The sequence below is a fragment of the Artemia sp. Qi Xiang Cuo genome, chromosome 17, assembly GCF_049724085.1.
Source record: "Artemia sp. Qi Xiang Cuo chromosome 17, ASM4972408v1, whole genome shotgun sequence".
Classification (NCBI taxonomy): Eukaryota; Metazoa; Arthropoda; class Branchiopoda; order Anostraca; family Artemiidae; genus Artemia; species Artemia sp. Qi Xiang Cuo.
In genome coordinates, this window is record NC_142810.1 from 34,231,537 (window position 1) to 34,245,540 (window position 14,004).

A 14,004-nucleotide genomic window follows, 5' to 3' on the forward strand; every position below is an offset into this window, starting at 1 on the left:
ACTATAGACGATTACATGGGTTACCATACGGGTTTAGACGGTACATGCTTTACCAGGTTCATTCATCTATCACTAGAACACGTTTTTTTGTGGGTTCAATAGTCAAAATTTAACTTGACTTCTTCATAGATTCAAAGATGTTTTTTTCTAGAAATACTGGTTTTCACCTTGAGGGCTTATAATCATGTTTTTTCACTATAAATTGAGACTCAATTGGTCTTTCTGCATTAGATGGAGAAAACAGCTTGAAATAACTCTTTTATAGTTAACTTTATTTATTTTTTTTCTAATGGAGAACTCTAAAAGAATCCTGATGGTAAGTAAATATACATTATTCTTGAATTATCATAAAAAGCGTGATCTTTTTCCTATAGCTATCTGCCATATATATTTCGGATTGACAATGGGTAACATATCCACGATAAAATTCGCGTGCTTTATAAAAGCTGTTTAGATATTTTGACTAAAAAGGGTACTTAACTAAGAAACCCAAAAAGCTACAAATTAGTTTAACTTAGTTGAATGATCCTACTCAATTACAGAATTGCTTATTCTTTCCGCTTTGTTATAATGATGATTATAAAATAAAACTAGGCATTTGAGAAATGTTAAATAATAATAATAATAATAATAAAGTCGATAAAAGAATTATCTAGGCGGATTTGGTTTGGCTTGGTGAATATAATTAACGTCTGACGATGTCCAAATCTGGGTTGCTTTAAGCAGTGGCAAAACTCTAATTTTTGAATAAAGTGAGGCGTTTGGACTTTAAACTGTCTTTAAGATTGTGGGCGAGGGGGTTATGTAGAAAGGGTTAGATGAAGAGATTTACCAGCACTGTTGCATCATGTTTTACGTAGTCTTTGCATCAGTAAAAAAAAACTAAATAATAGTAATAATTAAACCCAATAAGAGGACTAAATTTAGATTGGTTGGATATGAGACAGGTAAATTAGGCTATTATAATCAGTCGATGGTGATGTCTATATGCCTGGGTAAAGAGAACTTTTGACCAAATCACGGCTGTTAGAAACCATGGCATAAATTATTGAAAAAGATCTGTAATTATCATGTTTTGGGATTTAGTATTGTGGAGTTGAGGGAGCAGCGCTCCCCATTATTATTCTGAATAAATAATAGACAGAGTAAATAATCAAAAACTGTCCTATTTTTTCATGCATCGTATTAAAAATATGTCTGGCTTAGGCTCCGTCCAGGACTCTTCTTCTTTTTTCTATGACTTTAAGTAGTTGGCAATTTAGGCATATTAATTTTAAAACCGTGGCATATATAATTGAAAATGATCTGTATTTGTCATCTTTTGGGATTTGGTATTGTGGAATTGAAGGGGCAGCACCCCCTCATTAATATTCTGAATAAATAATAGATGAAGTAACTAATCAAATTGTGCTATTTTTTTCATGCATCGTATTAAAAATATATTTGGTTTAGTCTCCGTCTCGGACTCTTCTTCTTCTTTTTTCCTATGACTTTAAGTAGTTTGCAATTTAGGCATATTAGTTTTAAAATCGTGGCATATATAATTGAAAAAGATCTGTTATTGTCATCTTTTGGGATTTGGTATTGTGGAATTGAAGGGACAGAGCCCCCCATTAATATTCTGAATAAATAATAGAAGAAGTAACTAATCAAATTGTCCTATTTTTTTCATGCATCGTAATAAAAATATATTTAGTTTAGGCTCCGTCTAGGACTCTTGTTCTTTTTTCAATATGTTTTAAGATGATTTAGACCTATATGCTTGTAAGCTACCTAGTGAAAAACTGAAAAAGATTTTTTATTCAGGGACCTTAATGTTCAAACCATCGTGCAAAAGCGGGAGAAGTTGGATGTCACCTTTGACGGCACTGACACGGACCTAATCAGATCCTTGAACTCAATTAGGCCCACTTTAATCCACTACGCACCCCGAGCTGTTTCTACCGACATACCTGTGATTTCTAGGGTAAGTTCAATTTATCGGATAGTTTTCAAGTTTACAATGCGCTCATAATTTCGCAAAAGCATATTCTCATTTTACTAACAGATAGCAATTATCTTCACAGCTCATAGTCCACAATACATTCTAAATACACTATAGGATTAAACCGAGTTAAAAGTTGTCAGCGATTGTTAAAAAACTATATGACATGAAAGTGCGTGTCTTGCAACTCATGGGGTATTATCATTAGAGGAGAGGGGGGGATAGGAAAAAAAGGAGTGGCGATGTTGAAGAAAAGGGTTGGAGGGGAGGGGTGATAAAAATAGAGGAAAAAAATCTTAATCAGATAGTGCCATAACTTTGCTACATGGCTTGTGGTACTTATTTAGTACCTGGTAAACACGTGAGTAGATCTGAAATGCTTCATGAGAAATAGCTTATCGTTTCATACTGATGTATTGGCAGCTCCTTGACAGATATTTTTTTTATCGTATTTTATTGCAATCAACTAGATGCGTGTATTAAGTCACGGGGTAATTGTAGAAAAAGAATGGTAGGGGGTGAGAATTGGGGGAAAAAAAAACTTAATAAGATAGTGCCATAACTTTACTACATGACTTGTGGTACTTATTTAGTACCTGGTAAACACGTGAGTAGAACTGAAATGCCTCTTGCAAAATAGCTCATCCTTTCTTACTGAGGTATCGGCAGCTCCTTGACAGATATCTTTTTATCGTATTTTATTGCAATCAACTAGATGCGTACATTAAGTCACGGGGTAATTGTAGAAAAAGAAGGGTAGGGTGGTGGTGCTGGGGCAAAAAAACTTAATAAGATGGTGCCTTAACTTTTTACAGGACTTGTGGTACTTATTTAGTACCTATTAAACACGTAAGTAGAACTGAAATCCTTTATGAGAAATAGGTTATTGCTTCCTACTGAGGTATTGGCAGCTCCCTGACAGATATTTTTTTATTGAACTTTATTGCCAAATGTCATGTTGTGTGTGCCATACCAAGTAGTAAATATGTATCGTTTTTTTTCTGTGAAATTAATATCATAAAAATGGTGAAATACAAAATTGATTAAGCTCTATTTGACTACTTTATATGGGTGAAGGATGGCAAGTATTTAGCCAATATAAAGTTAGGAGGGAAATTAAGTTTTGAGGAGGTGAAAAATTGGCATAGTTTTTGACGTTATAAAATAGTGGATATTGCACATGGAAAATAAACCCTGTTTTTTATAAATTAAGATCAATGAATTAGCACCACCATCAGCTCAAGAAGCACTTATTTAGAGTGAACCTTCGTCAGTCATTGCACAGCCAGTGGAGTTTAGAGACGAAAATATTCTAGTTGTTGATAATATGGAATTGGAAAGTGGCTTTCTAAGTGATTTTTTTGGGGACATGGTCAGTCTAGATGACTTAACATGTGACATAGATATGGTGGAGGACCTGGAATGGACAAATAGGTATATGAATGAGCATTTAGGTGATAGTAGTAGTACCAGTTCATCTAAACCGGGTCCTCATAAAGAAATACCGCCACAATACAATACAGGCTGGCTTGATCAGCTATCCCCAAATACCCTGAAAGCCATACTCAGTGAATTAGGTGATTTCACACCAGGGCCCACTAATGCATCTGAACGGAATGGGGATTGTGCTATTGACGGTTCTATGCTAGCCCCACCATTGAGGTTAATGATAGTACTACCAGTTGTGAAACAATACCGAAGTCAACATTTACACTCCCCAATATTTTCCTTTCTAATTCTGCCTTGCATCGACTGCGCCAGATTCGGTGACCCTTTCAACTCTTTAATGTCAGGGGATGTAATAATACATCCCATGGATATTAATCATTTATATATTAACAAGATTCGAGCCCTTCTTGAACAACAGATGAGGGTGTGGGTGGGGGGGGAGGGAAGGTTTAAAAGCATCAATAGCACTAAAAATATTTATTAAAGTGAAAATGCGAGCGAGCTCTTTTCAAAATACTTGCATACAGAGATGTTAGAAATTCGCCCAAATTTATCAAATTATGAGGAGGTTTTTTTAGATTGTGTAAGTAACATTGTAACTAAACTGGAGAATTATAACGAGGGGGGTAGTGGGTCGGTGGTTTTATTTATTGAGAATTTGAACGTTAGCATTTGTAGATTTAAAAAGGATTTTATTTTAAGGGGTGGGCATAGGAAGAGGGGTATAGTTTTAATATATCATTCTGATTTAGAGGGTTGTTAGGGAATACAACGAATATGTTTCGATGCGAGGCTACAGTGTTTCAAGCATACATTTTCAATTGCCACATATAGACCTCTGCGTGATAATGCATCTAAGAAAAAGTTGGGCAAATTAGCAGTTAATGGGATGGAGGATTCAAAGTTTCCTAAAGTAGATTTTAATTGATTAAATGGTCAATTTGGCATGACATTAAAAGGAATAGATATTTTTGAGTGGGCTAATGCACATTTAAAGATTGGTGTCACAGTGTTGCAACATGAAACAGAATTTGAAGAGGGGCAGAGTTCTGACAAAAAGGGGGTATTATTTCCAGTGTGGGCTCCGTCCATTGAGTCAGTTGAGCATTGGATATGGCTTCTATACACGCTACCCACAGAGCCTGATTCAATTGGACATTTGAATCCAATTAAAGATATTAGTAGGGTTTTAAGTAAGGGTAAAAATCTGAATGGACGTTATCACTGTCCAACATGCATGTTCAGATTTCCGACTGATTTAAAGTTTAAGCATCACATGAGACACTGTAAACTTCATGGATACCAGGCTGTGGAAACGGTAAGCGGAGATAGAGTGATCTTACGTTTTAAGAATTTCCAGAACACACTCCTACAGAGCAGTAAGATCCCTTGGACTGCAAAGCAAAACTCACAGACGTGTACGATTCGTCAAATCCAAATCCTGTTAAAATACACGACGCCAGAGGGGTCTCTCACGCTCATGCGCAACGAGATTCCAGTAATACCATGCAAGTGTTGGATGTAGCTGAGTCATTGGGCGGTGAAGACTGCATGCACTCGGCATCGGTCAGTCTAATCAAAACAGCAAAAGGCGCAATTTCGCGCCTTCGTTACACAAACTATCCTATGCTCCTATCACCAGACGACAGATTGGCCATTAAAAATCGTAAAATATGGGGGGTTTGCAAGGGAGAATTGGATGATGGTGTTGGGAATGGGGGAAACAAGAAGGGGATCGACCATGATCATTTGCGGCAGGAAATTACATCGGGAGGGAGTAACTTTGGAGGGGTTACACATCAGTCGTGCAATTTAAACGTTAGAGAGCAATATTTTGTACCGGTTTTTATACACAATTCCTATTACGACTTAAATTTTATTTTACCAGCGGTTGCCCGCATTGCCAAGGGAGGAGTTATTGATAACGCATGGATAGATGGTTCTTTTTCATATAATTTCATACCCAAATCATCGGAGAAGCTACTGCTGCTAGAATTCATGTCCAAAACAGTTGACAAGGGTAACACGTGCCTGAATAAAATCTGTTTTTTAGACTCTTTCAGCTTCTTCCCCAAGTCCTTAAGTCAATAGATTCAGATACAGAAAAGCGACAATTTTGATAGCTTCCCCCTCCAGTGCTTCCCCGATGATGAAATATATGATTTATTAACGTGTAAGGGCATATATGCATATGATCATTAAAACTCTGCCTCGAGGCTAGATGAGGTGTCATTACCGTCCATTGAAACTTTTTACAGTTCTCTTACTGAGAGTGAGTGCACCAGAAGGGTTTGGGCAAAGGTTGGGTGTAAAAATGGATGGGATTATTGTAAACTGTACTTCGCTAGTGACGTACTCAATCTTCTAGAGATTATATACAAAAACACGGATAAAATCAGTTGGGAATTTGGGTTGGATTTAGGGTATTATTTTTTCCCTCCTCATCTGGTGATGGACTTGATACTTAAAATCAACAAAAAAGAAATAGGTCTGATCGCCGACGTCGATCAGCACCTGTTTGTAGAGAGATCAGTGCGGGGTGGAAATGTTTTTCACGGGGATCGTATTTTGTAAACTAATCCGACCGGACAGCACACCGATGAAAAGTCAGACGCAGTTTTTTGGATATGAATGCTCTTTATCCGTCGGCAATGCCTCACTACTGTCTGCCGTGTGGCAATTAAAAATGGTTTAGCAATCCATGTGCTTTGAATTTCCCCAACATTGCTACCGTTGAGCAGAATGGGGCACAGGGATTGTTTTTTGAAATTGACAATGAAATACCCATGGAAATTCATGACTTGGTAAAAGACTTTGGTTTTCCGTGCATAAATAGACCGGTTGGTAGGGACTCTCTGAGCCCCTACAATGTATGTTTAGTAGAGGATGGGAGTATGTGCTGGGTGCCTTCAAAGCAAAAACTTATTGCCGACCTCAACCCGAAGCAGAATATCGTTGTACATCACGTGCTATTGAAATGGATGGTGTCCTATGGTTTCAAGGTCACAAAGATTTATAGAGCCCTCCAATTTGCTCAAAAGTCTTATTTGAAAATGTTTATTGACACCTTTGTCAGTAAACGTTCACAATCGAAAACAAAGGTTAAAAAGGAAATCTATAAACTCATTTTAAACTCAGCCTTCGGTAAAATATGCGAAAGCGAAACAGAAGTCGATGTGACATTGTAACCAATCCCAAAGATTGTGCTTGAATCATTGCGGATCCAAACTTCACATCGTTCACTGTTATAGACTCTGATATGGTGCTCCTACATCGTAAGAAAAGAAGCATTGTTTTAAATAAAATATTACAGGCGGGAGTGCAATAACGGAAATATCTAAAAAGCTCATGTTGTCATTTTGTTATAATGTATGCAAGGTACAATGGCCGATTGAGGGACAAGTTCAAGTGTATTGCGGGGGAACTGATTCACTCGTGTTAAAAGTTAAAACTGAAAATTTATTGTATGATTTGGAAAATGGCGAGTACATTAGCTCACGAATGGACTAAACCAACTGGAATGCATCCCTCTACCCAGAGCTGGTCAGATGCCAGGCCCCAAACAATTGTTAATGTTAAAATCTAAGACGGGAGGCGATCTGATATCTAGTGGTGTGTATCCTGGGCCGAAGGTATACTGTGTGGAAACGCACAACAAGGATATCAAACAAGTTTGCAAGGGGAAACCTACACACTTTGTAAAACATAATTTTGACATGAGTATCGATAGAAACTATGTGGAACGTAGTTTAGTCCCAAGAGTGAAAGTAATGGCGATTTGCTCTTTACAATTTTAAAACTACACAGTTAGAGTTGAGAAAAACGCCATGTCAGCCATACCAGACAAAGTCTTTGTAACATATGATGGTGTGAAGGTACTACCACACGGTCACTATTTAATCTCAGACCAAGTTGAATATGTAGAGTATAGAAAACAATCCGGTTTACAAAAATTAACTTTTTTTTCATATCAAACAATTTTCAATGTGTGTGTGCGTGCAAGGCAGAGCAAATACTTCTTCATTATTTTCACCATTTGGAGTTATTTAATGCCCCCCTCCAGCCGTGGCCCAGCCTGCCACAGTGGGCCCCGCGGCGCTTCAAGGCCGCCGCATTGACCGCCCTCGGCCTTCGGCCGCCGCAGTGGCTTCCCCCGGGGGGACACCATTTTAAATTAAAAAATGTGATATTATTTTAAGTGTATTGTTTATTAAATGTTGTATTTTTTATTATAAATAAATAGATAAAAAATGTACTTAATAAAGTGCTTTTTTCTAGTGCTGATTTAAAATAAATGTTTATGTTTTTCCTGTAAATAAAAAAATTTAAAAAAATGAAAAATTGTATGTGTATTTTTCTTATTTAATGTGTTTTTTTCCAGTTTAATGTATTATTTGTAAAGTGCTGATTTTTTAGTAAAAATAAAAGAAAACTTGATTCCTTATTATCCTTGTTCTTCTCATTATTTTTAAACGAATTATCAGTAGTAGTAGTAGTAATAGGGAAATTATTTAGTCATTAGACATCTATAGTCTACAGTTACTTGTAGGTGAACTGTTGAAGGGAGCAGCAATGTGTATCAATTTAAAATGCCATTCAGATCGTGTCTGTGTGGTCCATCGATGTCCGGCAAAACGACACTCTTGACTAAAATAATTAAAAATTGTGATAAATACTTATGGAAAAGCGGAAAAAAATCTACTACTGGTACACTATTTGGCAGGAGTCATACGATAAAATAAAAGCAATTGCTATATCAGGGTTGGTGCAGAAACAATTCATACAGGGGCTTGATGTTTTCAACATGATTGAACCAAACTCTTGGCTGCTTATTGACGATTTAGCTGAATCTATTGAATGGTCCCAGGAAATACTAAAACTGTTCACTGTTCGCTCTCATCATGAACAGATTTCCATTATTCTGGTTTTACACAATCTGTTTCATCAGAGCAACTGTATACGAACACTTGCATTGAACTGCACCTACTATATCATCTACAGAGTTGTTTGTGATTCTAGCTCGCTAATAACTCTCAATAAACAAATATACCCTGGCGCCCCACAAATTTCTGCTTTCAGCAAACAATCAGGCAACTCATAAGCCCTACGGCTACATTCTATTCGATCTTAATCAAAATACACCCGAGGATCTGCGTGTAGTCAAAGATATTTTTGACAATGAAATTACAGTATATCTCCCTGTGAACAGTAAAAAAGGGTATTAGTTGCCATCATGACACTGAAGGAACTACATAAAAATAGACATTTATTTTCCGTTCTAAGCACTTCAAAACCCCTACTTAAGAAAGTCATACTCAAACATAGTATTGACAACGATTTCATCAATCTAGTATCTGAACTTTTTTTAAATTTAACTGAGGGCAATGTTTAACTGCCAGAAGTAGTTAAGCAACAGGCAAAGTAACATAGTTCCATTGTACTTGCATTGCCCTGTTAAAAGAAAGGAAAGAATTTTAAAAGGAAACGTCTTCTTCAATTGGGCTGTAGCTTTTTTACACTTTTACTGTCAATAGCTGCAGGACTCGTAAACAGTTTTCTCTAGATTGGCTAAACCCTATAAATTGACTCCAATAGAACTCGCTCTTACACCCGTGGAACTCTTTGAGAATAATCTGAGTAAATTCATTGACAACGATTATATTGAGGATGATAAAAAGCTGCTTCTACTTCAAGATGCACTTCGCCGAGTGGACAGATATAAGCCCTTTTGTGCGAGAGCCAGTATCGTTGATCACAAAAAAGAAACATCTCCACAGGACTCTTCTTCTGCTATCACTGCTGGAATGCAATTAAAAAAGGTGGAATTGGATTCAATAGTGTCGAGCTTTGGAAATCTAATGCCGCACTCATATCGAGAACAAAGTAAACGACTCATAACATATCTAATGGAAAGTGGTCAAGATCATATTCAAGCTGAAAGCAATGGGAAAGGGATTATAATTCAAGGCAAGAGGTATAATCTACTTGATTTAATCTAAGATATGGTTACAAATCGTAAAGGACCATTATCATTAATATACAACTCTCAATACAACTTTCTCAATACATTAAACTTTCCCAAAAGTCTTATTAGCAATAGGCCAATTCTAAAAAAATTAAATGAATATGCACATGCACCCTCATCGTCAATATTAAAACATGAACATGAATAAGAAGAAGAGGAAGATTTTAAATCAATCTTGGAAAATACTAGCACACCTAACGTAAACAATGATTTGACAATGAGGAGGAGGATAAGGAGCACACCACTGATAGCTAAAAAAAAGTGACGACGTATCAAGTCAATGTCACCACCACCACCCACTAGTATACAAAAGAGTAATGGACGTTAAACTATGCGTTTACATTCAAAATGGTTGAAGTTCTGAAACGTGTTTATGAAAATATCGGTGAAGTTGGAAGTTTAAGTTCCCCCATCACTCTTTCCAAAGTCACTGGTATTTACACGAAAAGCATGAACTCGAAAAACGAAAAACTAATCGGAAAACTAAAGCCATTTTCCCCCTACTAATAATTCAAGCAGATCTCTTAACTGTAGATGAGATTCAAAGGGGTCACAATACACTGTGTAAGTACATTATATTTGCAATTAGTATTTTTAGTCGTTATGCATATTCCATTCTATTGCGGTCAAAGAAAGGTGTTGAAGTTGCTCAAGCTATATAAAGTATTCTCGAACAGGATTCGTATAAAAAATTAAAACAGATCGCGGTAGTGAATTTGTTAATCCCCATGTTGAGAAAGTATTAATGAAATTCAACACACTGGTCTATCTAAGTTATAGTCCTATAGAGGTTGCATTGGCCGAACGATTAATAAGAACCTGTTCGACTTTTAATTTCAGGATATTGCACATTGAAAATACATCTGCTTTTATTCATGATTTAGATAAAATCATGTTGATTTATAATCAATGACCTCATCGATCATTGTCCAACTCAACCCCGACGGAAGTTCATCATTTTGATCATTACACAATTGATTGGCCGCATTGGCTGCATTGGCCACCAATGCAGCCATATCATATGATATCATTATCATATGTCTTCCCCCTTTGTACAGGCCACTGAGTCTTTGGGGGAATAATAACATGTAATATTGTATGTGTATCTAATGAAGTTTAAAACTTATCTTATCTGATACATTTCATAAACAATATTCCAAAACAGCGATTATGAAAAAACATTCAATGTTGGTGATACTGTTCGAATTAATAGAAAAACTAATGTTTTTGAAAAGGGTAATTACTTGTGATCCACTAAACTTTTTAAAGTGGCAAAATCCTAGATACCAAACCCACAACTTATCGTCTGCAAGATACCAAAGATGAAGAGATTATCGGCGGTTTTTATGACTATGAACTACAAAAGTTAAAAATAATAGTGAAATCTATCAAATTGCACAGTTATTAAAGATACCTAGACGAAGGGGTAAGAAACAGTAACTGGTTCGGTGGCTAGGATACAACTCTGATTTTGATTCTTGGATCGGTGTTGAAGATGTTGACAATGCCCAATAATATTTATGTAACATTTATATTTAACGTCTCCGACCCCCTCTACAATGACTTGAATAAAGCAAGTGATTTTTAGACGAAACTCTCATTAGCCATTAAACTCGATGACGGAAAGTATGAAGTGGCTCTTGTTCACTGTATTCTCAAAAATACCTATGATATCTTGAGAAAGGATCGTGTGTATGATATAAAAGTTATACCATTCGATTGGTCAGTCTTTGTCGAGTACGAATGGGTTGAAGCTCTTAAATCTAGTGAATATTCACATGTCACATTGAAATATATAGAATCTGATAGCATGACGGATTTGTGTCGTACAATCAATAGAAAAATATTATATCGTAGGAATGATACATTCCGTTATAATTATTCAATGGAACACGATAGGATTTACATTACCTCACCTGTTGACACTGAACTGATTCATCTCAATGATAATCTGAGAGATGTTTTTTGGCTTTAAACAGAAATTGATCAGTGGTAAAAACGCTGGCACTGTTAACGGGATGGATCAAGTTATTTTTGCTGATTATCCATCTGGTTTCGCCTTAGACTCTTGCATATTTCTTTATGCATCCTTTGTGGAAAGATCGAGAGTTGGTAATTCAAATGTCCCCCTCCTACGTTTTCTTGAACGAAAAACAACTCATGAACTTGTGCATCACTATGATATAAAGGATCTTCAGTATGTTCCTGTAAACATTTCGTATTTGGAGCTCTGTCAGTTGACACTAAGAAGTGAATTGGGTGATCCTCTAGCAATAACAGAAGGTTTAGCCGTGATTACATGTAATTTTCGACCCATCGTCGTCGACACCACCTAAGATGAACAATAGAAGATTTTCATTTGTCTGTCCTGATATCAATTGCTGTGTTGGTGCTCTGATTCCACGTCAAATAGGTCATGGGTTGGACTATTACAAGGGGCGAACGACAATGTCTGGCTATGGTCTTGGTAGCTGGTTTGCTAGGCTATTTCGTTCTGCACTACCCTTTGCAAGAAAATATCTTGTACCTGCTCCATCAAATGTTGCTGCCTCAACACTACAGGACTGGGGGTTGGGTAAAAATTTCAAGGAGAGTGTTAAAAAAATACAAGATCTTCAGCAAGAGCCGTTGGTGAGTAATCAAATCCCAGAAAAATGGGTAGGGATTAAAAATGATGAGTGGGTATCAGTCACTCATCAGTCTCTACCCAGGCGGGAAGCGAAGGACATCAACAACGAGTTTGAGGAATAAAACGAAGAAGACCAGTAATAAGAAGAAGAAAAAGATTGTTGCATCAAAGAAGGATTTCTTCTCTTAAGTTGACCTATCTCCCCCACAAGGAATCACATCCATCAATATGCTCCTTATTGAATCTATTCAATGCTGAAAATGTTTATGTCAGTTTCAAGTATGGCTATTATGAAGAATTTCACCCTCAACAACCCCTCTCGGAAAATATATACTTCGAGATATTTTCCAATAAAGACTATTGCATTGATTCTTCATCAAAATTTATTGATTTAAATGTTGCGGTGAAGAAAAAGTCAGATAATACAGCTCCAACTACAGCCGATGGTCTGTCCTATGAAAACTGTATTCTACACAAATTGTTCAAACAAATTAATGTATTTACTAATGGAACATTGGTGAGCACTAGCAATAATTTAACCAACTATGCAAGCTACATACAATTTATGATGATGACACCAAAGACTTGTAAGAAGTTGAGAGGACATTGGGCTATGAATATCGATCAGGTGTTGATACTGACGGTGAATTAACTACTGCAGTGCCAAGCAGCATCATTTATTTGGAAAATTAAATCATGAGATATTCAATATATCGCAATGGTTACCCCCCCCCCCCCAAATATCAAGATTGACATTAAGTCGCAAATAGCCCCGTCAAATTTCATTTTGAGGAAAACACTTCTTGCAGCACCTGATGCATATGTCATTATCACTTTGACCATTCTTCATGTCCAAAAACAACAGGTTACGAGCTCTGTTGCATTGGCAGTGGAAAAGCTAAGAGCCAATGGCAACAATATTAAACTTCTTGTCCCCCATACGATCACTAATCAACGTTGCATTGCCGCTGGCTCTCTTAGCTATACCGATTCATCATTTATCAATGGAGAAATCGCGTCAAAACTCGCTTCGGCCTTTGTGAAGAGTGCCAGTGTCGTTGGATCCTGGACTGTATCTACCCATGATTTTATTTTTTTTGGTCTATCTAGCCTTGTGTGCAAGGTGAATGGAATCCCACTGTACACTCTATCATTTGATACAAAATCCTATAGAACTCTGTATGAGTTGACCATGCAATCCTTAGATCATGACTCCCAACTATTTGAAAATGGAATAACCGATTCAATGTTTTCAAAAAATCATGGTGTAATTGTTTTGGACCTGTCTGGTACCCAGGATATGAGCATAGTACGAATGGGGAATTTACGTTTAGAGTGCACATTTGCCACTGTTTGACTGAGAGTATCACGCTAATATTATTGAGGCAATTTGAAACCTATTGGGAAATCACACCCTACGGCAGTGTTCTACTAGAATTAGCACCATGAACTCAAACCAAATATTCAGCGTATTTAATATGGATTTATACATGTCCCAGTACAAGTCCTATTGCATACCATCGGACTTCATTGAAAAAATTCCAAGTGTTTATAATACCCTAATTATTGTTAATAGCAGTCCATCGGGTCTGAAGACAGGCCATTGACTATACATCTTTCAAACAGCGAAGAATATTGAATTTTTTGATCCTCTTGGACTATCATATAAATTCTACGCTCCACACATCAGCAACTTTATTGAGAGCAATGGGAAAACTATTATTCAAAATCAGAGGAGAGTACAGGATTTAACGACTAAGACATGTGGCTTTCATGCATTACTCTTTTTCATGTTCAGATGTCGTACACATCAGCAACTTTATTGAGAGCAATGGGAAAACAATTATTCGAAATCTGAGGAGAGTACAGGATTTAACGACTAAGACATGTGGCTTCCATGCATTACTCTTTTTCATG